The sequence below is a fragment of the Camelus bactrianus genome, chromosome 17, assembly GCF_048773025.1.
Source record: "Camelus bactrianus isolate YW-2024 breed Bactrian camel chromosome 17, ASM4877302v1, whole genome shotgun sequence".
NCBI lineage: Eukaryota > Metazoa > Chordata > Mammalia > Artiodactyla > Camelidae > Camelus > Camelus bactrianus.
The window spans coordinates 126,148-133,659 of record NC_133555.1 but is presented as its reverse complement, the minus strand read 5'-3'; the positions used below and the strand labels follow the sequence as shown (position 1 = coordinate 133,659).

The following is a 7,512-nucleotide window of genomic DNA, read 5'->3' as shown; positions in this document are numbered from 1 at the left end:
ATGCCAGCCCTTCAGGGACATACAGACACAGCTGGACAGCAACCCCGTGGGGCTGACATCACTGCCCCACTTCAGACGCAGGGACCAAGGCCCAGACTGGAGCTGGACCCTACCGGGCCCACGCAGCTGGTGGCAGACACATGACCCCAGGCCTGGCCCCAACCTGCACCCCGCCCCCCACCCCAGGCTCCTCCTGGGGGGGGCCTCATCTCGAAGCCACATATGAATCCACACTCGGGCGGGCAGACCCAGCAGTGTAGCAGTTCAGAAATGGACAGAAATGTCCCCGTCACTGCTGCCTTCTCCCCAGGACACAGCGGCAAACAGCCGGGCATGAGCTCCGTGAACCACTTCTACACACTGTCCATGCACTTGTGAGGCTCACACACGTGTACAAGCGTGCTTATTTTTGCAGACACCCATTTTCTACACCTGGCTTTATGTGTTCCCCTCGACCTATCACAAAACTTTCCACAGCAGCGCACAAACACCTCCCTTACTTTTTAAATGGCTCACTCTCCGTTCCTGCTCTAACAAACAACCAGTGGTCTCTCCGACCACAGGCCTGTGTCTGTGTGAAGGTCTCCTGGGGGTGATGCAGGAAATCAGATATGGGGCATGAGGGCCGAGTCCCAGGTCTCGGTGGAGCCCCTGGGACGTGCCCCGCCAAGTGTGGGTCCTTGGCTTCGCACAGGAAAATCCAAGTGCGAGCCACCGTTGAGTAAAGGTAGATTTATTTAGAGAGACACATACTGCATAGAGTGTCAGGCAAGAGAAAGACAAGGAAAGAGGTGTGGGAATTGGGTGCTCAGGTTAAAGTAAAAGTAGGTACACACTCCAGAGACAGAGTGAGGGCGTCTCCAAAGGGGAGAGAGAGCGCAAAGGGCCGCTAGGCGTGGTGTTGTCACTTTTTATGGGCTCAGTAGCTTCACACGCCTACAGGTGGGCTCAATCCAACCGCCCTGGGGAAGGGGCTGGGATTCCCAGGGACGGGGCCACCGCCCATTCTTGGGCCTCTTGCGGTCAGCTTTGGGGCTGTCGTGGCGCCTGGGGCACGTTATTGATCACGCTGTTACAATGAGCACATGATGAGGCTCGAGGGCTCCTGGGAGTCAAACCTCTTAATCCTTAAGGCCCACTAGGAGGTGAGTCTTCCACCACTTTGGTGTTAAGTTGCTGTCATTCCTTGCGTGGTGTGGCCTGCCCTCTTCCCTCCCGCCTCAGAACAGGCCACGCAGTGTCTCGCTGCCTCCCCGGCCCCTCAGCAACTCCCGTCCTGCACAGGCTTCTCCACTTGTGCCGAACTGGAGAGAGAAAAATGACGTGACGCTGTAATTTACAGTTTTCTTCCCTTGACTAATGGTTAAGTTAGGGGTTTTCACATGTTCATACCAGAAAATCTAGAGATATCTGCATTTTGAAATTTAGAAGTATCAAGAGGAAACAGAGGCTTGTCCACCCTGTCCCCTCACCAGCCTCCACGAAGGGAAAGGCCCCACCTGCGCATCTTTTCCTAGAGGCCAGGAAGGTTCTTCGTTGCTCTGAATCTCAGCATCAGAAAGAGCACGAAACCTTTGGGCCCAAGAGCTGCAGTTCAAGGACGCAGAAACCAAGGCCCTGGCAGGTCTCACAGTGCGGTTCCTGAAGGAGAAGCCCAGCTGGGGAGGGAAGAGAAGAGGGTGGGTGCGTGAGGCCGGAGCTGCGCAGCCCCGCCCCCCCCTTCCTCTGAGGTTTGGAAGTTTCCCCCTCACCTGGTGCGAGTGAATGTGGGAACGGCCCCAAGGACCCTCACAGAAACAACAGAGGGTCTCCACGCGGGTGGCGCGTCCCAGCGTCGTCCCCGCGGGGTGCAGGGCCTTCCCGGGCGGCCTCTCCAGGGCACTTCCGGGCACTGCTCCTGGTGGCCTGACCCGTAGGCCAGGCCAGCGCTGTGCCAGCTGGTGGCCCGGCAGCCTGGCCAGAGGGGGGCAGTGGAAGGCAGCAGAAGAACCTGGAATCCTGCTTCTGCTGGAACCCTCTGGTAGGGGTGGTGGTGTCCCCAGGGGTCACACTGTAGGGGCCGGGCTGACTGGTCTAACGTCCGAGGGAAAACACCTGCCTCAGTCCCACACCTGAGAGTGACCGGCCTCGCTAAGTCAGCACAGCTGAGCGCCCAGCCGTGGGTCCAGGACCAAGACCCACTGTGCGGCGGGAGGGCCAGGTGCATGTGCTGGTTCCACCAGGGCTGTGGCTAACAGGAGCAGAGCACCCAGTAGGCCCTTCAGCACTTAGCAGGCGCCTCACCTCCTGCCCCGGTCCTCTCCTGGGCTCCCAGGGCAAGCACCACAGTGTGTCTGACCGATGTGACCCCATTCCACGTGCGGCTGCCACAAAGCCCCGCCATGCCTCCCCTGCTGGGTGGCCCTTTCAGCCGCCTGCACAACAGAGAGTGGGGTTACATGAGCTCAGAGGCCCAGCCAGCGCACAACTCAGCATTGCCTGGGCACCTGCTGCCTCTTGAGAAGCTGGCCTTGAGGGCATGGGTGGTCCTGTGAGGCCCTTTTGCCAAGTCCCCCAGATATCCGACTCTAGCTCTGGCCTCCAGTGCATGTGGCCACCTCCTCCTCCTCCTCCCTCCTCTGGCCAGCCCAGCCACTGCATGCACCCCAGGTCTCAGAGCAGAGCAACGGCCTATGAGGAGCCCTGGGAGCTGAAGGAAGTGTCCAGGTCACTCACTGGGTCTCTGGCCTCAGCCTGCAACCAGACGTCCATTTGTTAACGCAAAGGAGAGTATGAAACGCAAGTCAGAAATGCTGGGATGTGTCATCAAAGATTGAACCTGAGACAAGGGGGCAGCTCAGGGCACAGCCGGGGTCAGAGCCCCGCCCACCCAAGCCTGCCCAGGCAGCAGCGATGTCGCAGATCCTGGGGAGAAGGGGCAGTGCTCTGCCCGTCCTCTGGGAGGGAGCTCAGCAACCGAGACTTCAAGCTGCAGCCATTTACGAAGAACCTAAGGCTTGTACATATCTTGATCCCGACTGGCTTATCTAAAACACATGGATACCCTCCTGCCTCACACTTAAAACACACAGACACCGGGGGGCCTAAATTAGAGGAGTGAATCCAGGCCCTCCAGCCACTGAGGGCTGTCCCTGCTTGGGCTGGGGGCCCCTGCCACAAACACAAAAGCCGACCTGGGGGGGTGTCAAGCAGCCCCAAGATAAGCACAGGCCAGCGGCAGCGGATGGCAGGGCGCGGGGCCAGCGGCAGTACTCCGGCAGTCGGGGGGGCAGCTTGGCAGGCCTGACGTCAGACTTCCCCATTTTTCCAAAAAGACAGAAATCTGGGTTTCCATAGGAAATCAAAAGTTTTAAAATCATAGGGAAGCCAAACAGAGTGTATGTGTGAGCTGGAATTTGCAGGGAGGTGGGGACGGGGACTGGGGTGTCCTGACTGATGGGGATCACTGTGGTGCCTGGCATGACACAGGCACTGAGCAAATAATTCCTGGATGGATAGATGAATGGACGGACGGATGAATGGAAAGTCTGGCAGGATGCCTGGTTCCCATGGGGCCTCGAGGCTTGTTTACCCCATGTCCCACGGGAGACACGGTGCCCAGCGGGAGCAGGCCCAGGGAGGCACTGGAGCAGGCTGGACCTGGCTGGACCTGAGGGCTGGCTGGCAGCCGTGGCAGCGAGAGGCTGGGTGGGAGGACCGGGGCTGTGGGGCTGGACTGAGGGCCCCACTAGTGCGCCGTTTCTCCAGGCAGCAGCTGCCGCTGCTGAAGCCCTGAGGCAGTGGCACAAAACCAGAAACACAAGAACCTGAGTTAGTGGCGCCCCATCCACAACACCACACCAGTGTAGCTCCTCCCACGAGGCCTGAGGCCCCGAAGGCCAGGCCAGCAGGGCAGAGAGAGGAATCAGCGCATGGTGTTTTGTGCCCAAGACTTTGGGGCTCTCTGCCTTTGGCCTGTCTGCTAAGGAGACTGAGGCTGTTCCCCTGGGGCCTCCCTCCAAGTGTGTCTGGGGGTCTCTGTGTGTGTGCACTACGCTATGGGCATCAGTGTGCCTTTGACGTGTGTGCGGGCCCACTGTGTTCTGTATGCACTCCACAGCAATGCGTTTGTGCGGGGGTGGGGGGTGCACGTGTGTGCACGGCTCTGTGTGTGCAAATACCCCTACTATGTGCATTTGTTTGTGGAGATCATGGTGTGGATGGCATGTACCACTGTGTGTGCCCCTCTGCAGTGTCTCTGTGTACGTGCCGAGGTTGTACGTTCCCCTCCGTGTGTGCGCCCGCGCGCACACACACATCCCCAGGCTGAGGTGGGCGTGTGCCCCATCCATCAGGACGCCGGTGCCCCCAGACCCCGCCCCCAGCCCCCGAGGACCTCGCCCTTCCACTGTGGGCTGAGTGCCCTGCCTGGGAGGTGGGGCGCATTCCTGGAGCTCAGGCTGGAATTGGTACATTCCATTCATAACACTCTTGCACGCGGGGGAGGGCGCACCGAGTGCTAGTGATGAAAGGGAGGACAAGGCTCGGCAGCTCTGTGCAGGGACCACTGGAGCACGTGAGGCGATCCCCTGAGCTGCCGGCCCACAGGCGGCCTCGTGGTCGTGGAAACAGCGCCACGGTGCTGCGGGCGCAGGAGACGGTGAGGGCCCGAGGCGGCCAAGGGGCCTTTGGGCAGCCCAAGTACTCAGAGTCTTGCCCCCACAGGTCCCCTATGAGGTAGGTTTTGTGGTCAGTCCCATTCGACAGACGGGGAGCCCAAGGCTCAGAAATGAAGGAGCTCGTCCTCGTCGCCGCGTGCCCGGTACCATCATCACAGCAGTGACGGCCCGGGCGAGGGCTGCCCACTCACCTGTGCCTTTGCTTCGTGGTACCCACCCCCCCGGGCGGAGTCACACCTTCTCGAAGCCCCGTGGTGACTGCCCCCTGCTCCTGTGTGTGCAGCCCATTCGCTTTTGGGTGGTCTCCTCTCCCCCGCTGAGACGGTCCTTCCTCAAGAACAGGACCCAAGTCCCACCTGTGCGAGGCCGGTGGGCAGTGAGGGTCCTGGGGTCTCCACCATGGTTGCGGGGGTGCCGGAAGCAGTGCCAGGAGTCTCTCAGCCCCGTGCTGGCCCCTCTGCTCGGCACCATCATCTTCTCCTTCTCCTCCTGGTCTCCTTGTCACCATGAGCCCATCTGGACCCATCTTCCCAGGGCAGCAGCTAAGCCACCTCTATCTGTGCTCACAAAGGCACAGCCCTCAGCAGTGTGGAGGGGTGGCCCTGGGCCCCCAAGACCCTTTCAGGGGGTCTTCGAGGTGAAAATCGTGCTCATGATAAAGCTAGGAGGCTGCTTCCCTCTCTCGGCCTCTCCTGAGGGGACAGAGGATCTTCAGGGTGACAAGCTGTCATGTGCTACCACAGCCGATGAAACATGTGCTATGTACCCTTGTGCTTGAAAGGCTCTCAGTGCCAATTAAAATTAATTAGATGCTGAGAATAGAATCTTTGAGAATCGTCAGTTTAAACGGGGTTCAGATCCAGCTTCTGTTCCTGAATGTCTACAAGGCCTGCAACAAATACTTAACATGTGAACCCGCGGTTCCACTTCTTAAAAAAGGCAAAGTGGCACCTCCTTCCTGGTGCCCATGTGGGAGTGAGAGGCTGGAAACAGAACTTGGCGGGTGGGGCACGCAGTGAGTAAAACTCCAGGGACTCCGCATTGCAGAGGCCCATCCCCGGGTGGGGGGTGGGGGGCAGCCAGCTCCCTGCAAGGACGGGGACCGTGGGGTGGGAGGGACTCTTAGCAGCTAGGCAGAGTCCGGCAAACAGGACCAGCTGAGCCCCTGCCCCAGAGCATTCGTCCTGCCTGGCACCTTCCCCAGGCGGGCACACAGCCAGCTCCCTGAGCACACATTTTCCTGCGTGTCCAAGGTGTGAGAAAAGTAACACATTTGTTGTTGATCTTGTTGGAAAAGGCCTGGTTTCAGAAGGCAGTGTGTTTTGAACTTGTGGCGAAGTACATTCTGTAATTCCTGACCGAAATACCAACTGACGTAAAAGAAGCTCCTTCACGGAGGAAATGTTTTGCTTGGAGATGGACCCCTGGATGCTGACGGGGGGCGCAGTTTCTCCTTCTCGGAGCCGGAGCCGTGCCCCGGTGCCAGGAGTCAGCCTTCTTTGCCTGGGCGGCCGCCTCCCAAGAGCACCATGGGGTGGGGGAGAGCGATTCCAGCTGAAAAGAGAATTCAGTTTGGTGGCCAGTTACAAAATAAATATACAAAACCTGTGGCTTGCCAAACTTCCCAAAATAACTGTAACAAAATACATTGGAAAAAAGGTCCCATTGACGATTCAGTGAGAAAGCAGGAATCCTAGGAATAAACCAAACAAGGAAGCAGGCCCAGGACGGGAGGCTCCAACTCTCACCTGAGAAACAGCAACTACTGAGTCGACGGAAGGACAGGACGTGTCCACACAGAAAGACATACAATTTTTTAAATGTCCTTTTCCCAGCAGAAATCCGTGAACAAGAAAGCGAGTGAGTGGGGGATGGGGCTGTCAGAGAGGAAAGCTCAGATCTTTTAACTGTTGAACTCCTGACGCAAGGACGGAGCAGAAAACAACGGAAACTCTACAAATCAGCCTGAGGTTATATAAACGTTTAATACGTGAGAAGATGACCTTCAGATCAGTGGAGAGAGCGAGAGCGTTTCTGAACGGACAGTCTGGGCCAAAGGCCAACCCCTCGAAATTGAGTAAACCTGGACCCCGTTCCTTGTTCAAGATGGATTAAAGCTTCAGATGCAAGATGAAACCATGAAAACACCGGGAGCGTATTCAGCACATGTTCACGTGCTCCTGGGGGTCAGGGAGAGCTTAGCAAACATGAAACCGAAGGTTAGAACACGGAAAAGGTAAACGGGCCTGACTGGAAACAGCTCTAGAACTTCATCGTGTCAATGTGCAGACATCTTTTCTTCAGAAGTGGGTTCGAGCGGCTTCAGAGGCAGCCCCTCCAGCTTCTCACCAACACAGGACAAAACAAAACTCACCATGTTCATCTGGGCAGTGAACGTTCGCCCACAGCTGTGAGAAAAGCACTCTGACGCTTCCTTGTAAATGAGCATGCTGAAGACCAAGGTGAAGTGCGTGGTACGACGAGCGCTTCGGGTTCGTGGCGGAAGTCACGCCCTTGATGAGGAGGCGACTGCACTTTGGCAGTGCTGCCGCAGGCCGGGCCGCGTTTCAGGACCACCAGCGAGATGCTGAGATCTGGCGGACGTGGTGGGGAGGCGGCGAGTTGTGAGGCTCGAGTCGGGGCAGGAGGGACGAGGGGTCCCTGCAGAGGGACTGCGAGCAGTCGACGGGTGGGTAAGGCTCCCGCAAGACCCCTGGAGTCGGCCCCTCGGCCCCAGGAGGGGTGTGAACACAGGCTCCAGGCCCTGCATTGCTCCAAGCCCCGCGGCCCAGCGTACCCGCCCCACCGCCTCTCCACAGAGCGCCATGGGAGTGCAAGGCACCCGGACAGCGCC

General features: G+C 58.5%; 1 long non-coding RNA gene across 2 annotated transcripts; it reads right to left on the bottom strand.

Annotated features, from left to right (window-relative positions):
- Nucleotides 1-284: 284 nt before the first annotated feature.
- On the bottom strand, nt 285-7,242 carry LOC123617861 (uncharacterized). Of its 2 annotated transcripts, XR_012499760.1 has the most exons (4): nt 6,407-7,242; nt 1,752-6,212; nt 1,500-1,658; nt 285-1,304 (listed from the first exon to the last, which is right to left on the bottom strand). It is a non-coding gene; the product is annotated as an uncharacterized LOC123617861 (long non-coding RNA). The 2 variants fall into 2 exon arrangements; XR_012499759.1 differs by having other exon boundaries at nt 1,752-7,242.
- Between the last annotated feature and the right edge of the window lie 270 nt (nt 7,243-7,512).